The 20,975-nt window shown below is 50.2% G+C and overlaps 1 protein-coding gene across 3 annotated transcripts in view; it reads left to right on the top strand.

The window, feature by feature from the left end:
• The first annotated feature begins 11,652 nt into the window (after positions 1-11,652).
• The window catches only part of CHST3 (carbohydrate sulfotransferase 3), a 51,769-nt gene continuing 42,446 nt past the window's right edge, over positions 11,653-20,975 (top strand). Inside the window, exon 1 of one of the 3 annotated variants that reach the window (XM_009458656.5) lies at positions 11,653-12,329. The gene's annotated coding sequence lies outside the window, so the exon portion shown is untranslated. Of the gene's footprint in view, positions 12,330-12,952; positions 13,114-18,183; positions 18,357-20,975 lie in introns of those variants that run through there. The other 2 variants (XM_009458657.5, XM_521690.9) reach the window with 2 other exon arrangements.

Consider the following 20,975-nt stretch of genomic DNA (forward strand, 5'->3'; position numbering starts at 1 on the left):
GTGTTCCTCTGAGCTGATGTGTAGGAATAGGGGGAGAGCGGAGGGCCCCTTGGGAGAAAGTAACACAGCATATATGACAGTTTAAGGTTATGTCTTTTAGTGACGTGAATAGAAGGGGAGAGGAGAAATAAGGGCGATGGAGTAGGTACAGGGGTGCTCACCAATATGGAAGGATTGGTGAAGAGATGTCAGAATTTCTTTGGTTTGCTCTTGGGGGAGGATGAGCTTTTGATTTTTGACTATCCAGTCCCTTGAAAGGAGGCTCCTTGCTGTAGTAGCGAAGCTTTCTCAGTGGGAGAGTACTTGGGTTGGATTGCTGGGATAACGAGGAGGAGAGGGGGAGGGGCAGAAGAAAGGGAGGATTCTTTTGCTGCCTCATTGGCCTTTCTGTTCCCTCTTGAGATTTCATCTGATCCTGTTTGATGTCCTCGACAGTGTATAACTCCTGCTTTCGCTGGGAGGTGTGCAACCTGAAGGAGTTGGTAAATAAGGGGGCTGTTAGTGATGGGGGTTCCTTTGGCAGTAAGGAATCCTCTCTCTTGCCAGATGGAGGTGTGGGAATGACGAATGTGATAGGCATATTTGGAGTCTGTATAAATGTTGACTCATTTGCCTTTGGAAAGGGTTAGGGCCCTGGTGAGAGCTATGAGTTCTGCCTTTTGGGAGGAGGTTCCTGGGGGTAGGGGCTTGGCTTCAATTACTGGTCAAGGGAAACAAATGTATATCCAGCAATTTTGGGGGAGCTGGTGGGCCCAGAAGAGGAGCCATCTATGAATAGTTGTTCATCAAGGCTGGTGAGAGACTCGGAGGAAATGTTTGGGAAATGTAGCTGTACATGGTCCAGAATGTCAGTGCAAGAATGAGTAGGAGGGAAAGAGAATACAGGGAGTAAGGATGCTGGGTTCAGGGGAGCACCTTTGGCAAGACTGGATTCGGGATTTTCGATAAAGAGGGCATGGAGTAATTGAATCCAGGAAGGAGGAAGGGAGCTTAGTGCTCGGGAGGAGAGGCGATCTTGTAGATTATGAGGACTGTGGATGGTGGTATTCTGGCTGAAAGTTAGTTTCCTGCTTTCTAGAGCTAAAACGGTAACTGCTGCTAGTGCTTTAAGGCAGGTTGGCCACTCTTTGACTGTGTTATCTAGTTGTTTAGAGAGGTAAGCTACAGGGGCAAAGGAAGGATTTCCTTTCTGTTGTGCTAAGACACCGAGGGCTATTCCTTGGCTTTCGGCAGTATAGAGAGTGAAAGGTTGGGAGATATCAGGTAAGGACAGAGCTGATGCAGTGACAAGAGCAGTTTGGAGTTTGCGAAAGCTGGGGTGTATGTTACGTGTGGGGTTTAGGGGTTCATTGAGAGGGCCTTTGGCCACTTCATAGAGGACATCAACTAGGAGGACAAAGTTGGAAATCCATATTCTGAAGAAGCCGGCTAGCCCTAGGAAGGAAAGGATTTCGCTTTTGGAGGAGGATGGGGGTAGATTATCTATTAATGCTGCCCCAGCTGGAGTCATAACCCGGGCCCCAGGGGAAAGTTGAATTCCTAAGTAGGTCACCATGGAGGTGGAGAGTTGGGCCTTGGAGGGGGAGACACTATACCTTTTGATAGTGAGAAAGTTTAAGAGAGTGGCCGTGTGAATTTGAGAGTCTCTTAGAGAGAGGCTGCAAAGAAGAAGGTCATCCACGTATTAAACAAGAAGACTGGGAGACAGGTTTAAGGAGGTGAGGCCTCAGACTAGAGCTTGTCAGAAGAAATGAGGGCTATCCCTGAAGCCCTGAGGAAGGACAGTCCATGTGAGTTGTTGTAACTGGAGGGTGTCAGGGTCAGTCCAGGTGAAATCAAATAGGTTTGGGGCAGCAGGGTGTAGGGGAATGGTAAAGAAGGCATCCTTCAGGTCAATTGCGCTGTAGTGGGTGGTGTTGGTGGGGACAAGAGAGAGAAGTGTATAGGGGCTAGGGACTATGGGATGGATAGGGAGGACAGCCTGATGGATGGCTCAGAGGTCCTGAATGAGTTGGTATGAGCCATCAGATTTTTTTTTTCTTTTGAGACAAAGTCTTGCTCTGTCACCCAGGCTGGAGTGCAGTGATGTGATCTTGGCTCACTGCAACCTCCACCCCCCTGGTTAAAGCAATTCTCCTGCCTCAGCCTCCTAAGTAGCTGGGATTACAGGTGCATGCCACCACGCCTGGCTAATTTTTTTGTATTTTTAGTAGAAACGGGGTTTCACCATGTTGGCCAGACTGGTCTCGAACTCCTGTCCTCAGGCAATCCACCTGCCTTGGCCTCCCAAAGTGCTGGGATTACAGGCGTGAGCCACTGCGCCTGGCCCAGAGCCATCATATTTTTTAACAGGGAGGATGGGGGTGTTATATGGAGAGTGTGCTGGTCTAAGAAGAGTGCATAAGCAGAGCTTGTTTATAATGGGTTGTAGGCCTTTTTGGTGAGTTAGGCAGATTGGGTATTGGGGAACATTGAGAAATTTGGAGGGGTCTTTTAACTGGATTTTAATGGGGTCATGGTGAGCAGCTATGGAAGGGGTGGTGGTGTCCCACGCTACTGGGTTAAAGAGAGAGGCGGGAAGTGGTACTGGGGAGAGGGATCAGGGGCTGGACTAGTGGAGAGGAGCAGGAGGGACTCTGCTTGAGGGGAGCAGGAAAAGGTGATAGAAGCTTTGAATTTGGCTAAAAGGTCTTGGCCTAGAATAGGGGTGGGGCAACAAGGCATGATAAGGAAAGAGTGTGAGAAAACGGTATCAAACAGGGAACAAGTAGGAGGTCTGCTGGTGCATGGACGTCAGATGAGTCCATCAACCCCCACAACTAAGACTTGATGTTGGTAGAGTTGCTGAGGCAGGACTGGCTTGTCTGTCATAATATAAAAGAGTATTGGAAGATGTCCGGGGTCCAGGGTCTAAAACCCCTTGTGGCCTTTGGAACACCAAGCTCTGTGCCAAAGGGTGGAAGGCTGCCCTGCCGCACCACAAATTTAAGCCCAGGGCATAAAACTCCTCATGACTTGGATGGAATCCAGGGCTCAGGGCATACAACCCATCGTAGCCTCTGGAATGTGCACAGACTTGTTGGTTGCTCTCCCAGGCTCATAAACATGTTCTCCATTATCTCAAGCAGCAGAGCATATTCATATGTGTCAAATTAAATGCTAAAGTGTCACAGCTACACTTGATGCACCGCTACCTTTCTACCCCCATATCCGCATGTCCTCACCACCTGCTTCTTTGTTTGATCACCAATAAATAGTGTGGGTTCCCAGAGCTCGGGTGCTTCACAGCCTCCATACCAGCATTGGCCCCCTGGACCCACCTTATGCACTCTTAACTTGTCTTTTCTCATTCATTTGACTCTGCCAGACTTCGTAGCCCCCAAGGCCTAGTGTTGGGTCTGATCACCCTAACATTTCTGGCGCCCAACATGGGGCTATGAAGACCCTGGTGAAGGAACACTAGAGCATGTGGAAGCAGAGGACACATCGTCAGAGGACACCCGAGGATGACTGAAAGAAGCTCGGCAGGTAAGCTGGGCACTCGTAAGAACCAGGGTAACAATGGGACAGAATGAAAGTAAACATTCTGCTTATTTACATTTCTTTTTTTGTGTGTGTGGGTGGCAAGCCACCCAGGTGCCAAGGCAAGAGACTGAAGGCACAAGCTTGTTACAGTATAATAAAGAAAATACTTAAAATAAGAATAGTTATATTAGACGTAGAATATAGACACGATTATATATGAATATTATCAATCATTAGTTTGTAGCATTACTCTTTATTCCAATATTATAATAATCTCTGTTTTACAATTATAACCTAGGAAAAACCAGGCCATACAGAGATAGGAGCTGAAGGGACATGGTGAGAAGTGACCAGAAGACAAGAGTGCGAGCCCTCTGTCACGCCCAGACAGGGCCACTAGAGGGCTCCTTGGTCTAGCGGTAGTACCAGTGCCTGGGAAGGCACCCGTTACTTAGCAGACCGGGAAAGGGAGTCTCCCTTTCCCTGGGGGAGTTAGAGAAGACTCTGCTCCACCACCTCTTGTGAAAGGCCTGACATCAGTTAAGCCCACCCACAGCCATCCAGAGGCCTAAACGTCTCCCTGTGATGCTGTGCTTCAGCGGTCACGCTCCTTGTCCACTTTCATGTTCAGCCCTGTACACCTGGCTCTGCCTTCTAGATAGCAGTAGCAGAATTAGAATATTAAAGTCTTTGATCTCTCCAAGAAATTCATAGAAGAAATAATGGCATAAGCTGTCCCCTCTCTCTCTCTCTGCCTCAGCTACCAAAGAGGGAAGGGCTCCCTGTCTGGTGGACATGTGACTCACATGACCTTACCTATCATTGGAAATGACTCACATTCCTTACCCTGCCCCCTTGCCTTGTATACAATAAATAACAGCACAGCCAGGCATTCGGGGCCACTACCGGTCTCCACATTTTGGTGGTAGTGGTCACCCGGGCCCAGCTGTCTTTTCTTCTATCTCTTTGTCTTGTGTCTTTATTTCTATGATCTCTCGTCTCCGCACACAAGGAGAAAAACCTACAGGCCCTGTAGGGCTGATCCCTACATTTTTTGAGACAGAGCCTTGCTCTGTCGCCCAGGCTGCAGTACTGTGGCACGATCTCGGCTCAGTGCAATCTCTGCCTCCCGAGTTCACGCCATTCTCCCACCTCAGCCTCCCGAGTAGCTGGGACTACAAGCATGTGCCACCATGCCCGGCTAATTTTTTGTATTTTTAATAGAGACAGGGTTTCACCGTGTTAGCCAGGAATGTCTCGATCTCCTGACCTTGTGATATGCCTGCCTTGGCCTCCCAAAGTGCTGGGATTACAGGCGTGAGCCACCACTCCCGGCCTTAGTTATTTAAATTTCTTAAGGCATTTATTATGGAAAGGGGGAGTGAAAGTTAGTACTCAGAATTTATTAACACTCTTTAGTACAGTAGAGCAGTTTGCTCATGGTTCCCAGAACAAGGGACAATGGGGTTGGATGAATGGGAAAGAATTGGCAGAGATTTTAAAAAGGTGCATAAAGAAGGAGCCAAAATTCCAGTTTCTGTTTGGTCAGTGTGAGCATTGATAAAGGCAGCTCTTGAGCCATTTCAAACAGATGACGAGACAGATTCAGATGAGGAAGAGGCAGACAAGTGTAAAAAATTAACTTCAGATTCTGAATGTGAGGAACAGGAACCAGAGGAAATTAAATAAAAGAGAGGGAAACTGAAAAAGGTACATTTCACTAGCCTGTCGGTTCCACCTGCTGAATTAAGTGAATGGCCACCTCCTCCCTCTCCCCTTAATGGACAAGAACATGAACTAGCTAAAAAACTAAAAAACTGCTCCATTTTAAGTTGCAACATTAAAACCTGGAGCTATTGGTGGTGCTATACAAAATTCTATTCAAAAGGCTAGAGCCGAGGGAGACCTTGAAGTATGGCAATTTCCAGTTACTATAACCCAGCAAGGAGGGCAGAATATAGCTAATTGGACCACTTTTCCTTTTAAGTTGTTAAAGGAATTCAAGCGGAAGCCATTAGTCAATATGGGCCAAATTCTCCTTTTGTACAAACCTTACTAAAAAATGTGGCTCTTGATAATAGATTAATACCATATGACTGGGATACTTTAACAAAACCTGTTCTCACTCTGTCCCAGTACATGCAGTTTAAAACTTGGTGGGCCGATGAAGCTCAAACTCAAGCAAGAGAAAACACACAAGCACAGCTGCCTGTGCCTGTTTCCTTTGAACAGTTAATGGGGTTGGGCCCTAATTGGGGCCGACTAGACAATCAAGCAGTAATGAAAAATGTTGCCATTGTTCAGTTACGCACTGTGTGTTTATGGGCATGGAAAAAAAATAAATGTTATGGGGAAAAAATATCCTTCTTTCAGTTCTGTCTGACAAGGACCTAAAGAATCATATACTGACTTTATTGCTCGGCTCCAAGAGGCTGTGCATAAAGCCATAACTGATGAAATAGCTCAAGATGTGGTAATACAACTCCTTGCATATGATAATGCCAATACAGAGTGTCAAAATGCTATTAGACCTATGAGAGGGAAGGCTCATTTGGCTGAATATATTAAGGCTTCTGATGGCATTGGAGGTAACTTAAATAAGGCTACTCTTTTAGCCCAAGCTATGGCTGGACTAAAGGTGGGAAAAAATATGCCCCGTTTCTCAGGCTCTTGTTTTAATTGTGGGCAATTTGGACACACAAAAAAGGAATGTAGAAAAGAAAATCAAAAGGCAAAAACTATTACCATCAATCAACAGAAAAGTCCTGGTGTATGCCCCTGATGTAAGAAGGGCAATCACTGGGCAAATCAGTGTCATTCTAAATTTAGCAAAGATGGGCAACCTTTTTTGGGAAACAGGAAGAGGGGCCCACCTCGGGCCCCTCAACAAACCAAGGCATATCTGGCACATTCAGTGCCCTTACAAATGTACAACAATTGTCCCCTGCCACAGCAGACAGTGTTGCTGTAGATCTTTGCAGCACAGTTCCCGTTTCCCTACTTCCTGAGGAGCCACCAAAGAAGGTCCCCATGGGAGTCAGGGGCCCTTTACCCTCAGAACAGTTGGTCTATTGCTAGGAAGGTCTAGTTTAAATTTTAGAGGTGTCACTGTACATATAGGAATAATTGATTCTGATTATACCAGAGAGATTCAATTAGTTATTAGTTCCTCAATTCCATGGTCTGCTTCCTCAGGAGAAAGAATTGCTCAGTTGTTACTGTTACCTTAGGCAAAACTGGGATGCAGCATAGTAAAAAGAATAGGAGGCTTTGGTAGTATGAATCCAGCAGGAAAAGCTGTATTTTGGGTTAATCAAGTGTCTGATAAGAGACCTATTTGTACAGTAACCATTCAAGGAAAGAACTTTGAAGGGCTAGTAGATAACTGGAGCTGATGTTTCTATATTGGTTTAAATCAATGGCCCCAGCATTGGCCTAAGCAAAAGGCATCCATTGGTATTGTTGGAGTAGGGGCTGCCTCAGAAGTTTTTCAAAGTTCTTTAATTTTGCCATGCCAAGGGCCAGATGGCCAAGAAGGGACAATTCAACCTATTACACCTATTCCTGTCAATCTATGGGGTAGAGACTTATTACAACAATGGGGTGCTGAAATATCTATTCCTATTGATCAGTATAGTATTAACGGTAAACAAATGATGAGAAAAATGGGATATCTCCCAGGGAAGGGACTAGGAAAAAATGAAAATGGCCAACCAGAACATTTAGAACTAAAAGGACAAACAGATCAAACTGGATTAGGGTATCATTTTTAGGAACGGCCATTGCTGAGCCTCCGGCTCCCATTCCTCTTGTTTGGTTAACTGCTAAACCAGTTTGGGTGGAGCAATGGCCACTGAAACAGGAAAAACTGGAGGCTTTAAAATAATTGGTACAGAAACAGTTACAAAAGGGACACACAGAGCCTACTCTCTCTCCTTGGAATTCTCCTGTGTTTGTTATTAAGAAAAAATCCCGGAAATGGAGAATGTTAACAGATTTGAGGGCCGTTAATGCTGTCATTTGACCCATGGGTGCGCTGCAGCCAGAGCTGCCCTCCCCAACTATGATTCCTAAATCCTGGCCTCTAATAGTGATAAATTTAAAAGATTGCTTCTTTACCATTCCTTTAGCTACCCAAGATTAGGAAAAATTTGCTTTTACTGTTCCCGCTATAAATAACAAAGAACCAGCAGACAAATACCATTGGAAAGTATTACTATTTGTCAAACTTATGTCAGAAAAGGTATTAAGCCAGCTAGAGAACAATTCAATAAATGTTATATTATCCATTACATGGATGATATTTTATGTGCAGCTGAAACTAGGGAGGAAAAGGCTGTAACAGCAGCAAGGTTAATCATAGCCCCTGATAAAATCCAAACTTCTACTCCCTTTCAGTATTTAGGAATGAAAGTAGAACAAAGTACTATTAAGCCTCAAAACATTCAAATTAGAAGAGATAATTTAAAACCTCTAATGATTTTCAAAAATTATTAGGAGACATTAATTGGATTCGTCCCACTGTAGGCAGTCCTACTTATGTTATGTCTCACCTCTTTTCTACCTTACGAGGTGATTCTAACTTAAACAGTAAACACTCCCTGTCCAAGGAGGCATTAGAGAAACTTCAATTAATTGAAGAAAAATTTCCACAGGCACAAGTGACTCGAGTTGACCCATTGCAGTCATTACAGTTTTTAGTTTTTCCTACTAAACATTCACGTACAGGAATTATTGTTCAACAGAATGATCTGGTTGAGCGGCTTTTTGTACCTCACAATACAACCAAAATGCTTACTCTGTACTTAGATCAAGTTGCTGTATTAATGTAGTGTGCAAGGCTGTGCACAACAGTTAATGGAATATGATCCAAATCAAATTATACTTCCATTAAACAAACAACAAATTCAGCAAGCTTATATTAATTCCCAGGAATGGCAAATTAATTTGGCAGGTTTTATTGGCATTCTTGATAATCATTATCCTAAATCCAAAATATTCCAATTTCTTAAATTAATATCATGGATATTGCCTTCCATTACTCAAAAAGCCCCTATTGAAGGGGCCATTACTGTTTTTACTGATGGATCTAGTAATGGAAAGGCCTCATTTGTGGGACCTCAACAACAAGTTTTTCAAACTGACTTTGCTTCTGCTCAAAATGCTGAACTTATGGCTGTGATAACAGTGTTAAAAACCTTTAAACGGCCAATAAACACTGTTTCTGATTCAGCCTATGTAGTGCAAGCCACACAAAATATTGAATGTGCCTTAATTCAAAATGTGACTAATGACCAACTTAATCTTTTATTTCATTCTTTACAGCAAGCAGTACAACAAAGGCATTCCCCTTTCTATGTCACTCATATGAGAGCACATACTAACCTCCCTGGCCCTTTAAACTTAATCAAAGGGTGGATAATTATATGGGGAATAGGATTTGCTTGTGTCTCTCAGGTAACAATCAGGTGCCTGTATGAGTGCCCACCAAACATCTGAAAATCTATCATGAGCTACAGCAGGAAGAGAGGACTCTGGGAAGAGTCCTCTGAAGAGTCCAGAGACGTGGTTTCACGGTGTTAGCCAGGATGGTCTCGATTTCCTGACCTCGTGATCCGCCCACCTCGACCTCCCAAAGTTTTGGGATTACAGGTGTGAGCCATAGCACCTGGCCATTACCCGGCAGCTTTGTTAAGGCCTGCAATGAGGCAAGTAATCATATGGTTACAGACGCCCAGCTGGGGTCTGTGGGTTGGTACTCCCAGGAAGGCTCTTCCTGGGGAACAGCAGTGGCTCCTATGGGCTTAGCAGGATCTTGCCCATGAAGATCGTCAGTGTGTGCCTGTGCTACAAGCCACACTCTTTCCTTCTGGAAGGAGAGTATAGAAGAGAGGATAATGTAGAGATCATGCCAAGTAAGTTCATAAGATTGGGTAAGATATTTAAATTCTTTGATATAAGTATCGGGATCGGAGGAGAAGGACCTGAGACGTTTTTCAATCTGCGAGAGATTGGAGAGGGAGAAAGGGAAATGGACACGGATGATCCCCTGGCTCCTGCTACTTCCCAGAGAGGAAGCAAGGGAACTGGCTGCTGAGTATGTTGGGCCCAAGAGCGGGTGAGGGGTGGAGATGGAGAGGACTCAGAGTCAGAAGCGGGGTGGTTGGAGAGAGGGGGACAGATGGGTAGAGCCAGAGCAGGGACATACCGTGAAGAATCATGATGCTCTGGTGGAGGATCAAGATGCTGTCAGGGAGGGGCAAAATTGGCGGGGTCAAAGAAAGAGGAGTTGTCGGCTGGGGCTGTTGCGGGGGTGGTGGGAGACAAGTCTGGTGAGTAGGATTTGGAAAGTGGAGCAGTACTGGCAGAGGGAAGGGCGGTCACGGAGAGTGAAGAAAGCCTGAACATAAGGAATCTCAGACCATTTCCCATTGCGATGGCAAAAGTCGTCTAAGTCTCTAAGTATATTGAAATCAAAAGTGCCATTTTCAGGCCATTGGGAGCCATTGTCCAATTGGTATTGAGGCCAAGTGGTATTGCAGTAAAAGATAAGCCTCTTAGAACGGACCTCTGAATGGAGGCTGAGAGCCTTGAGATTGCAGAGGAGACAGCCAAGGCGGGTGGTCTTGGGATGGGTAGACTGAGAGGCTCCCATAGTGAATGGAGGGTGGGGGGTAGAGGAAGAAGAGACTGCAGATGACAAGGATGGCGAGAGAGGGTGTCCCCTGTCCTGCAGGCCTTGTCTGGAATAGAGGCAGCCACCGAGTCAGGTGTCCTTCAGGTCTCCTCCATTCTGGACAAGGCCCTTGGGTGAGGGGTGATAGGAGAGAGAGAAGGGAGGGGGGAGAGGGAGAGAGAAAGAGACACCTCTAAGGACACCCAGCCAGAGCCTGTCCCCTTCCTGGGTTTCGGCACCAAAATGTAATGTTAGCTGAGAGAAAGGACAAGAGAGAGACCCAAAGTTAGGCGAGTAAGTTTATCCTGCCGGGCTGCTCCACCACAGTCAGAGGAGGCAGCCCTGGAGCTTACAAAATGAGGGGTTCATATGGGGGAGAGAGATCCTGGGGTTGTCGGTTAACTTTACCACATATCATCTCGTGACCGCTTACAATATAGGAATTTGCAAGAGGGTGTAACTTAGGTTTATCCACATTTCTCGTGACCTTCCCCATGCTGCCTGTTGGGCTGTAAGCAAGTCTGGTGACCTTGCTGTAGCACCTAGATAAGGGTCCAGGAATGCAGCTTCAGAGTATTCAGGGTAAGGGTCAGCTGCATTGTGTGTGGGGCGGGGGGTTCCTGGGGCAGCTTGTCCCTAACAGGGTCAGGATTAGTTCTATCTGGTTCTCTATTTGCTGTCCATCTGTAAATGCTGAGAATGGCAGAGGGAGGCCAAGTGTAGATAATCAGGTTTTAGCTTTTTTGGATTTTCCTACTTCTCCTGTACAGGAAATAACTTATTGTCTAAACCCCATACTATCCCATTAAATGTCAGGAGTGCTGTCTTAGGCCTGAATTAGCTCATGACGTTAAGTACTGGAAGTCCCAGGAGGAATGCCCAGCAAGTGGAATCCAAGACGTTCTCGCCTTCTCAGGGACAGGGCCATCACCAGGATTCGGAAAGGAACAGGGAGGTTCGGTTTGTGTTCCAGTTCTGAGCCCTTTACCTCATCCCTCGAGAAGCTGGCCTTTGCACCCCGCAGCCGGTGCTGCCCAGCCGACCACGCCATGCACGGGAGGCGACTGGGACCCCACTTGCCTAGCAGCCCGGCCGGAGACCCAGCTGCCTGGGAGGGTCCGAAGATAATGCCAGGCAGCCCTGGCGGGCCGGAAAGACCCTCTGTCCCTCCCGTTTCCCAGTTCTTGAATTAGGGGAGCCTTGGACTGGCTGGCGGCGCAGGAAAGTGCAGGAGGGCGGATGTGGGACCTGCTGCCGCCCAGGGAGACGGTGCTCTGTTCTTTGGAACCAGGAAAACCGTCCTCCAGCCCACCTGCCCCAGGGGGGAGCAGGAAGATCCTCTCCGGGCAGAGATGATGGGGAACCCGTGCAGCCAGAGGGTCTCCCTGGCAAAGGTCGGGGGAGGGGGCGGCCGTAACGGCCCCGGGCGCTCCGGCACGGAGAAGCCAAGGGGGTTCTCCAAGCAGCCTCCACCCACCAGCCTCGCCAGGAGAGCGTGGATACCCGAGCGGCCCCAAGCGAGTCCCCGGGGACTGGAGGGCCGAGGGGCAGCGCCCGGAACAAAGGCCCGCAGAGGGGTCCTGGAGACAGCGGCTCCCCGGGGGCGGCTCCCCTCTCTCCCCTCCTCTCCTCTCCCGCCAGCTCCTCCTTCTCCTCCCCTTCCTCCCCCAGAGGCCCGGCCGGCTCGCGGCCCGAGCAGCGCCAACTTCGCCAACGGTTCCCAAGTTGCCGGGCGCGCAGGGGTGGGAGCTGGGTGGGGTGAGGAAGAGGAGGAGGAGGAGGAGAAGGGCTCCCGGACGCCTTGGACGCGGTTCAGGAATCCGCCGCCGCTAGCCGGCTCGGGCCTGAGCGGGGAGGGCGCCAGGCAGGACCTCTCGCAGGCTCGCTGCGCAGGACGGCGCCCGCCTGGCGCCGCTTCCCTTCCAGCGTGCCGACCGGCCCGGCAGCGCCTCCATCCCTCCGGCCCGCCCCGGAGAAGACGCACAGCTCGGGCCGCGCGGGCGCCGGGGCCGCGGAACCGCTTCTGCCGGGATCTTCCAGGAGGAAAGCGAAGTTGCGAGCGGATGCTGCCCGCGCCGGACCCCAGCCGCGGAGGGTCGGGGCCGCCGGTGGAGTCTCGGCGGCCGGGGTAAGTGGGGCGCCTGCGTCCTGGAACCGCCGCCCAGCCCGGGGGAGGCCGCCCAGCCGGGAGCCCCCCGCCTTCCGCGTCCAGGCGCGCGCGCCAAACTTTGGAGGGAGAAGGGGGCGAAGCGGAGGGTGGGAGGTGGAGTTCCCAGCTCGGGGAAAAGCCCAGGCAGGCACCCACAACCCGCTGCAACCGGATCACACCTGCCAGGTACACACAGCTCATCGCCACTCATACCCCGCACACGGCGCAGGCTGATCTGCGCACACCCACACCGGCCAGGCACATGCCACACACCGAAATGCACATTCCTGGGAGCGCGGGGGATTTGGCCTCTACAGCAGGCACGTCCTCACACCCCTCCGTCACATCCACGGCCTTTGTCTGCTGCCCCCGCAGCCCCCAAGGAGAGGGAGCCCCCAAAGCGCAGCGGGCAGGAGAGAGGCTGCCTGGGTTTTGAAAACTTGTGGCCAGAACCCCGAGACCAAGGGGAGCAGACGTTGCAGTCGGTTCTCGGAGTTCTGCAGGAGCGAATTTGGTGTGGAAACTCGGTGTCTGGGTGATGTGTCTGAGTGTGCGAAGCCCTTCCGGAGGCGAGGCCCGGAGAGAGGAGGGAGTGATTCATAAACTCAGAGCCGGCGTGCCAGGGTCTGTGAGCAGAGTGGAAGAGGCTGGCAGGCCGTTGCTGCGCTAGACAGAAGGGTAGTGGCCGTGACAGTCTTCCAGGGAAGCAGGGACCCTTCCCCCCAGCGGATGTGCTTCCTCCAGGGACTTCCAAGGGAACCGGGTGAGCAGATTCCAGTCCTGGGTGTGGACGGGGTAAGGGGAGGTGGGGGGATTTAAGCCTAAAAGGTTAGGGAGAAACCAAGGCAGGCCTGACGCCTTAATTATTTTCCTTGCACCTGAAGTTGTGTTTGGTTTCTGATGCGTGGTGTTGCTGGGCCCCAGGATGTACGGGGGATTGTCCTGGGCCTAGCATAGTGCCTGACACAGTGGGCACTCAGTCAGTACTTGCTTGATGAATAATGACACCGGTAATTATCATTCATTATGGACTCACTGTGAGGCAAGGCCAGTGGGCCTCTGCTGGGTTGAAATTGATTTTCCAGCAGAGAAGGGGGCCTAAGTAGCTCCTAGGAGCCCTGCCTGATCTGCTTGGGCCAGTGGCCCAGGCACTGTGTGTTCCACTGTGTCCCGTGGGCTGGCCTTGGGAGACTGGAGCTCATCATTGGCCTCTGCCCCTCTAAGAGGGCAGCAGGAAAAGCTTCATTTCTGTATCTGGCTAAGATGGGGTTGATGTGGGTTTTGGTAGATGGCAGGCTGTTTGGCAGATTCTGTGGGGTCTCAACTGAAGAATAACTTTAGATCTGCAGCAGAGAGAGGGGTTGGTTCCATCAACCCTCCCATCTCCTGGCTGCAGGGGAAGAGGGGTGGGTAAGTGGAGAAAGAGATGGGCCGTGCTGCTGGGCATGTGCTGGGGGTAGGAGGAACATGGGAACATGTAGAATTTGGGGGCAGCCGTTTTTCTTTCTGGCTCCTGATGGCCTGGCTGGAGATGGGTCTCATGAAGGGTCTAGGAGCTGTGTTCTGCAGCAGTGGCTTGGCTCTGTGGTGGCAGCAGGTAGAGCAGTGGTCACAGTCCCTGTACTGAGTATTGCTGTGGGTTCTCCTGTGCCAGCTTGCGTGAGTTTCCCAGAGGAGCAGAAACATTCGTGTTCCTGGAACTGGATTGCCAGCAGTCTTGGGATTGAGAGTGCACAAAGATGTGGGGGTGGCCTGGGCATGTCATCCAAAAGAAATGTGTCATTCCCCACCCCTGCCCCCTTGTGAAGAGCTCTGACTAGGTTCAGTGTGCATTTCAAACTTCTAAATGCTGAAATTAGCAAGGCATGTGGGCCAGACCAAGGACTGGCCTCAGATGAAAGAGGAGGTGATCTGGGCTTGGGCACCCCCAATTTCAGGTGGAACCCTGCAGCCAGTTCCTTCCCTATATCACCTTTCCGCCTTCATTATGCCCTCTGTGAATCGAGAGTTCTGTATACATTTTCTAATTAAATCATTATATCCCTATGAGGTTAGCATTTCATCTCCATTTTGCAGATTAGGAAACTGAGGACCAGAAAAGTTAAGTAACTTTTTCAATGTCACACAGGTAGTGAGAGACAAAGCCAGTGTTTGTGTATTTGGTTTTTTTTAACTTTATGTTAGGTTCAGAGGTACATATACAGGTTTGTTACATAGATAAATTGTATGCCATGGGGGTTTGGTGTACAGATTATTTCATCATCCAGGTAGTAAGCATAGTACCCAATAGGTAGTTGTTGGGTTTGTTTTGAGACAGGGTCTCTATTGCTCAGGCAGGAGTGCAGTGGCACGATCACTGCCACTCACCATAGCCTCGACCTCCTGGACTCAGGTGATCCTCCTGCCCCAGCCTCCCAAGTAGCTGGCACCACCATGCCTGACTAATTTTTTTGTATTTTTTGTAGAGACAGGGTTTTACCATGTTGCCCAGGCTGGTCTCAAACTCTGGAGCTCTAGCGATCTGCCTGCCTCCACCTCCCAAAGTGCTGGGATTACAGGTCTGACACACTGCACAGGCCCGAGATGGGTGGTTTTTGATCCTCACCCTCCCCACTGTCTCCACCCTCAAGTAGGCCCTGGTGTCTGTTGTTCCCTTCTTTGTGTTCAGATGTACTCAATGTTTAGCTCCCACTTCTAAGTGAGAACATAGGGCATTTGATTTTCTGTTCCTGTGTTAGTTTGCTTAGGATAATAGCCTCTAACTCCATCCATGTTGCTGCAAAGGACATGATCTCATTCTCTTTTATGGCTACATAGTATTTCATGGTATATATGTACCACATTTCTTTATCTGGTCTACCGTTGATGGGCATTTAGGTTGATTTCATGTTTTTGCTATTGTGACTAGTGCTATGATAAACATACGTGTGCATGTATCTTTATGGTAGAACAATTTATATTATTTTGGGTATGTACCCAATAATGGGATTGCTTGGTAGAATGGTAATCCTACTTTGAGTTCTTTGAGAAATCTCCAAACTGCTTTCCACAATGGCTGAACTAATTTACATACCCATCAGCAGTGTATAAGCACTCTGTTTTTGTTTTTTGTTTTTGGTGGGGGTGGTGGGATGGAGTCTTGCTCTGTCACCAGGCTGGAGTACAGTGGTACGATCTTGGCTCACTGCAACTTCCACCTCCCAGGTTCAAGCGATTCCCCTGCCTCAGCCCCCTGATAGGCGTGCACCACCATGCGCGGCTAATTTTTTTTTTTTTTTTTTGTATTTTAGTAGAGACGAGGTTTCACCATGTTGGCCAGAATGGTCTCGATCTCCTGACCTCGTGATCTGCTCACCTCAGCCCCGCAAAATGCTGGGATTACAGGCATGAGCCGCCTCGCTCGGCCAGCACTCCCTTTTCTCCACAACCTGGCCAGCATCTGTTAATGTTTGACTTTTTAATAATAGCTATTCTGACTGGTATGAGATGGTATCTCATTGTGGTTTTGATTTGCATTTTTCTAATGATTAGTGATGTTGACCGTTTTTTCATATGTTTGTTGGACACATGTATGTCTTCTTTTGAACAGTATCTGTTTGTGTCCTTTGCCCACTTTTTAATGGGGTTGTTTTTTGCTTGTTAACCTGTTCAAGTTCCTTATAGATTCTGGATATTAGACTTTTGTCGGATGCATAGTTTGCAAATATTTTCTCCTGTTCTGTAGGTTGTCTGTTTACTCTGTTGATAGTTTCTTTTGCTGTGCAGAAGCTCTTTAGTTTAATTAGGTCCCATTTGTCAATTTTTGTTTTTGCTGCAATTGCAAAGCCAGTATTTGAACCTAGATTGTCTAACTCCAGAACCCACCCTGTCTCCACCATGCCAGGCTGTCTGCAAGGTCCTTATTGGTTCTCCATGGCAACAGGGAAACAGCCCTGATGCTTCTTACTAACATGGTCCCAGGGCCTCTGCTTGCATTCTTCTTTTTCCACACACTCTGCCGAGCCTGGATATACCTTAGGCTGTGGGAATCAAAGGCTGGGTGGTACCAGGCTGCTGGAGCCTTCTGTGTGGCTCTGGAGTCAGAAAACTGTGGAGATTTTGGGGGGGCACACAGGGAGATGTTGCAGTAATTCCAGTGAGACATGACTCACTGCTTATCTGAGAAGTTGGGACAAAGCTGCCTCTTGTGACCATACCGTGAATAGGGAAGAAATTGCCAGGTAGACCAAACATCCTCAAATGGGTTACTGTATTTTTTTCCCCTTTTTGGTCCTCTCCAGGGTAATCTATTACCTGGGGAAATCAGCCTTCACCTGACACCTCCTATTGTCATTTACCTGGCGAACATAAGGGGCCATGTCACAGCTGTCCTTCCCACCCCCACCACGTGCTCTGGAGAGCTGGACTCCTCAGCAGCACCTGGTCCACAGGAGAGAAGAATGGGGCAGAGCCGGAGCAGCCAGGGGAGGTGATAACCACACGCTCATCTGGTCCCCAGCTCTTGCTTTTGCACCCACGCCCCACAGGGAGACAGCAATTATCTGTTGGCCCCACTTTACAGATGAGGACATGAGGCTCAGAGAGGTGCAGTGGATGCCCAAGGTCATGAAGCCAGGGATCTGCAAAGGCCTGGGACAGCCACGTTTTCAGTCAGGGTGGTATTTTCTATCCCCGGCCCCAAGGGCTGAGAGTGGTTATCCCTGCTGGGGCAGGGTCCTCACTGCTCCACCCACCCTCATCTCTGCCCTGAGAGCCCCCAGTACAGATGTCCGTAGAACGGGAAAGGCTGGCGCCCTTCAAAGGACGCAAAGAGCATTGGATGAGCACTGCCCAGCTGGTCCCTGGCCACCTTCCACAGGAAGCCCACCTGGGTGAGTTCTTAGAGCCTTCCTAGTGCTGAGCTGCAAAGAAACTGGAGCCCTCTCCCCCTCCACTGCAGAGGGGACACACTGACCAGGACGGAAGTTGGGGGACTGGGTGTGGGGAGAAGCCACCCCACTGCAGGGGCCGGGGCTGTCCATCTTTGTACCCCTGGTTCCATCCCAGTGCCTGAGGCATGGGAAGTTCTTGGAAATGTAGTCAGATGCTGGGTGAAGCCCCAGGAGGGGCCGTGAATGCTTCTGCTGGGAACTCCTAGAGTGGCGGCACAGAGAGGGTCTTTGCTGCGAAGGAACACTCAGAGAGTCTCTGGCTTTCGTGAGGTTATGCCTCAGGAGAGGAGACACTTCTCCTTTTCATTCGTTAACCAGAAATGATATTTGCCACCTTTTCTTCTCTAAGGCCTAAAGAGATGACAGAATGCTGCTGGTCCTACCCTGAGCGCGTGGACTCCACAGCGGGGTGTGGGGTGGCCCCTGGCAGGCCTGGACAGTTTGTTCTGTGCTTGCCGGTGGACACGCTTCAGCCCTCTGTCTCTATTGCCCCAAATCTGGCCTGTGGCTACTGGGCTGCCACCAGCTTGGAGGGCAGGGTGGGCCTCGGGAGCCCCTGACCACCAGTGACTTCTTGTCTCCAGCTGCCCTCCTTCCTCTTGATCCCCCCTTACCCCCCGCCACCTCCTCACAAAGATGGCTGTGTGCTGAGGGACTGTGGCTTCCCTGGGCCCTGGGAAATTTATCACTGAGGTTTCAGAGGACTCTATGAAAAGGATTTGGAGAAAAAGTGTGGAAAATAAACAAGCCAGTTCCCAGTTCAGCCTCTCCTGAATGCCGCAAGTAAACAACCACCTCGGAGGCCAGCCCGGGATGTTCTTATTTGGCCTCTGTGGTTACACCTGCCCCCTCCCCACCCAGTCCCTCCTCCTTAACTTTAAGAGCCTCAAAAGTCAGGGAACACACCCTCCGCTGGCCAGTCCTTGTGCTGCAGGGACGCTGGTGGCTGGGCACAGGAGGAACATGTATATGGGAGAGAAGACGGCCGGGGGTCCCAGCTCAGCCCTGCTCCCTCTGAGTCAGTCCCAAGCCTGGACCCTCCCCAGCAGGCAGACGGTGACGTCTTGGTTGGTTGGTGAGTTTAACTTTGATGGTGCAGAATGATGAGACTTTTCTCCATTTTGTGGCATCTGAGAAGCTTTGCTTCTTAAACATTGCTTTAGGGTGGATAGACCAAAGCTAATTTTCCCGTTATGTCTCTCCAAGGCGGGGCCTACCTGTGAGCAAACCCTCATAGATTCATTTACTTTGTAGGCTACCTGGACAAAAATGTCAGGTTTCTTTGCTTTGGGCTGGAGTCCTATCAGCTCAGGGGTGGTGGTGTAAGGTCACACCAATGATTTCCAGAAACTCAAGCACTATTCTGAGTGACTAAGTCTGTGGGATAGGAAGCACATTTTCCATCTCTTAATAACTTCAATTTACTTAGTGACCAACTTTAAAACCAGGCACCCGGTTAGAAGGGGGAGAGCCAGGGCTTGGCAGCGGAGGGTCCTCACCTTGCATCCAGGGAGTGGCTGAGGGCCCTTCTCGTTCTCTGTGGCTGTGCTGAGCTGAGTCAGCAAGCCCTGAAGCCTCTGGGATTTGGGGAGTGGGGCACTGCTGGAAGGTTCTGGTTCCTGCTTTGTTCTGCTGCTGCCAGGCTTCTGGAGAGGGTGGTTGTGGGGTGAGTCCTGCACTCCGCATGTCCACATGTTCGTATTCTACATATTGGGCTTCTGAAGAAAGTTCTGGTTCATAAGACGGCTTCACAGCTTAGCCGTCTGCAGACCAGTCTGCAGGTTGATCAGCTTTCTGTCATGTGTGTGCTGTTCCTGTTCACACATGTCGCGCCGATGCCCGCCTGTGCCTGTGCCAGCCCCAGCCCACACAGCTACCTGAGATTTAGCCCTGGGCATCTCCCCTACCCTTTCCCGCTTCCCCCTCCTCTCCTGCCTTCCTCTCCAGCTGTCTCGCCATCTGCAAGATTCTGGAAAGTGCTAACGTGTCTGAGCCAAACAGTGCTATCTGAGGAAATATTTTGAAAACACACTGGGCCACCCCCATCCCCGCACTGTGACTACACTGATTTTCAGCAAGGAATTTCACTCCAGCCACAGGGCAGGGCTGCAGGTACCTGGCTTTCCTCTGGAGACTTCCAGGGGCTTGTCAGAGACACGGAGAGAAGCTGAGGGCCTGTCCTGCAGGGTTGAGGACAGATGTGTCTGAAGAGGCCCTGAGAATAGAAATCTAGAACCTGCCAGTCACGAAGCAGTGTCACCCACCAGAGGATGAAGAACTGACTGTGACCTCGCAGGTCACCCACTTGCTTTCTTTTTACCGAGACATGCTATTTCTCTTTCACTTTTCTTCCTTCTCTTGCATCTGGTGTAGGTGCCTGGGGGTAGCGTGCCCAGGAAACAATAATAGTAAGAGCAGCTGGTGTGCCTAGTACTGCCCTGAGCACCTACAAGGTGTCCTCACCGAGTTCTCACCAGAAGCTCTAGAGGTGGCTCCGGTTATTCCCACCATTTTACAGATGGGAAGACAGAGGCAGACAGCTGGATAAGTTGCTGACGTGCCACAGCTGGTGAGGGGCAAAGCCGGGCCCGAGCCCCACAGCTGACTCCAGAGTCTGTGCTCTCAGTACCACCTGTGTGTGCGTCTGTCCCGTTGTGGCTGCACCGAGAGGAGAAACGGCACACAGGCATTCATTTTCAAACCGTGGCCAGTGCATGTCATTGCGTTCTGACTGGGAAGCTCTGGCAATGTTGGCGTTGCATGGCCTATTGCGGGCACTACCAGTGAGCCTCGGCCTTCTCCAGGTCTGACTCCAGTACCTGCCGGCTGCCCTGGGCAGGGCATTTTGGGTCCTGCCTCAGGGTCTTTTGCCCGCTCTGCTGATGCCACTCCTCTGTGCCCTGACCTGGTCACAGGAAGGGTGCAGATGGCAGCGAGTGTGGTCTCAGTTAGCAAGGGGGAGCTGGCAGATCAGGGACTTCTGCCTCCCTAGTGGCCATTCCAGCAAGACAGGAACCCCACCCCCAGTGATGTCTGGCCCTGTGACCTTCTAGCAAATATTTCTTCCCCAGCCTCACCTGGACTCGGTATCCCACGTTCCAAATTGTCCTAATTTCCCAGACACACACACCTTGCTCTCTGTAGCCTTCCCAGCTGCCAAGAACATTCCCTCCTTCCCCCTTTTCCCCTTGGCTTGGATGCCACCTTCTCCTGGAAGCCTGGGTGGTGGCCCTCCCCATGGCTGCCCACAGGTCCCCCTCACTGCCCTTTGCCCGTGGTATTATGATTGCTGGTTCAGTGATCTGTGGTCTGCACCAGGCAATGGGATGTGCAAGGGCAGGACAGCTGTCTGCCTTGTCCATCCTTGTAGCCCCCGACTTAGCAGTGAATGCTGCTACCTGATTATGGAAGGAATGAGTGACTGATGTGGCACAGAGCCCTCAGTGGGGCAGGCCCAGTCCAGGATGCTTCTGTGAGGGAGCGCTTCGAGTCTGGGGAGGGTGGCAGGAGTTGTGGTGAGCGGGAGGGGTGGCTAACGTGGGCCAAGGAAGGGACAGACAGGAAGAGTGGGACCCCGGCACATGGCCTCTTGAGGTCATTACCCCATGGGTATTGGGCTGGGATACTGAGGATGAGCCTGAAACCCTTCCAGAAGCCCCTCCAGTCCTGCCACTTGTCTGCCTGCCTGCCCTGG

The sequence above is a fragment of the Pan troglodytes genome, chromosome 8, assembly GCF_028858775.2.
Source record: "Pan troglodytes isolate AG18354 chromosome 8, NHGRI_mPanTro3-v2.0_pri, whole genome shotgun sequence".
Lineage (NCBI taxonomy): Eukaryota > Metazoa > Chordata > Mammalia > Primates > Hominidae > Pan > Pan troglodytes.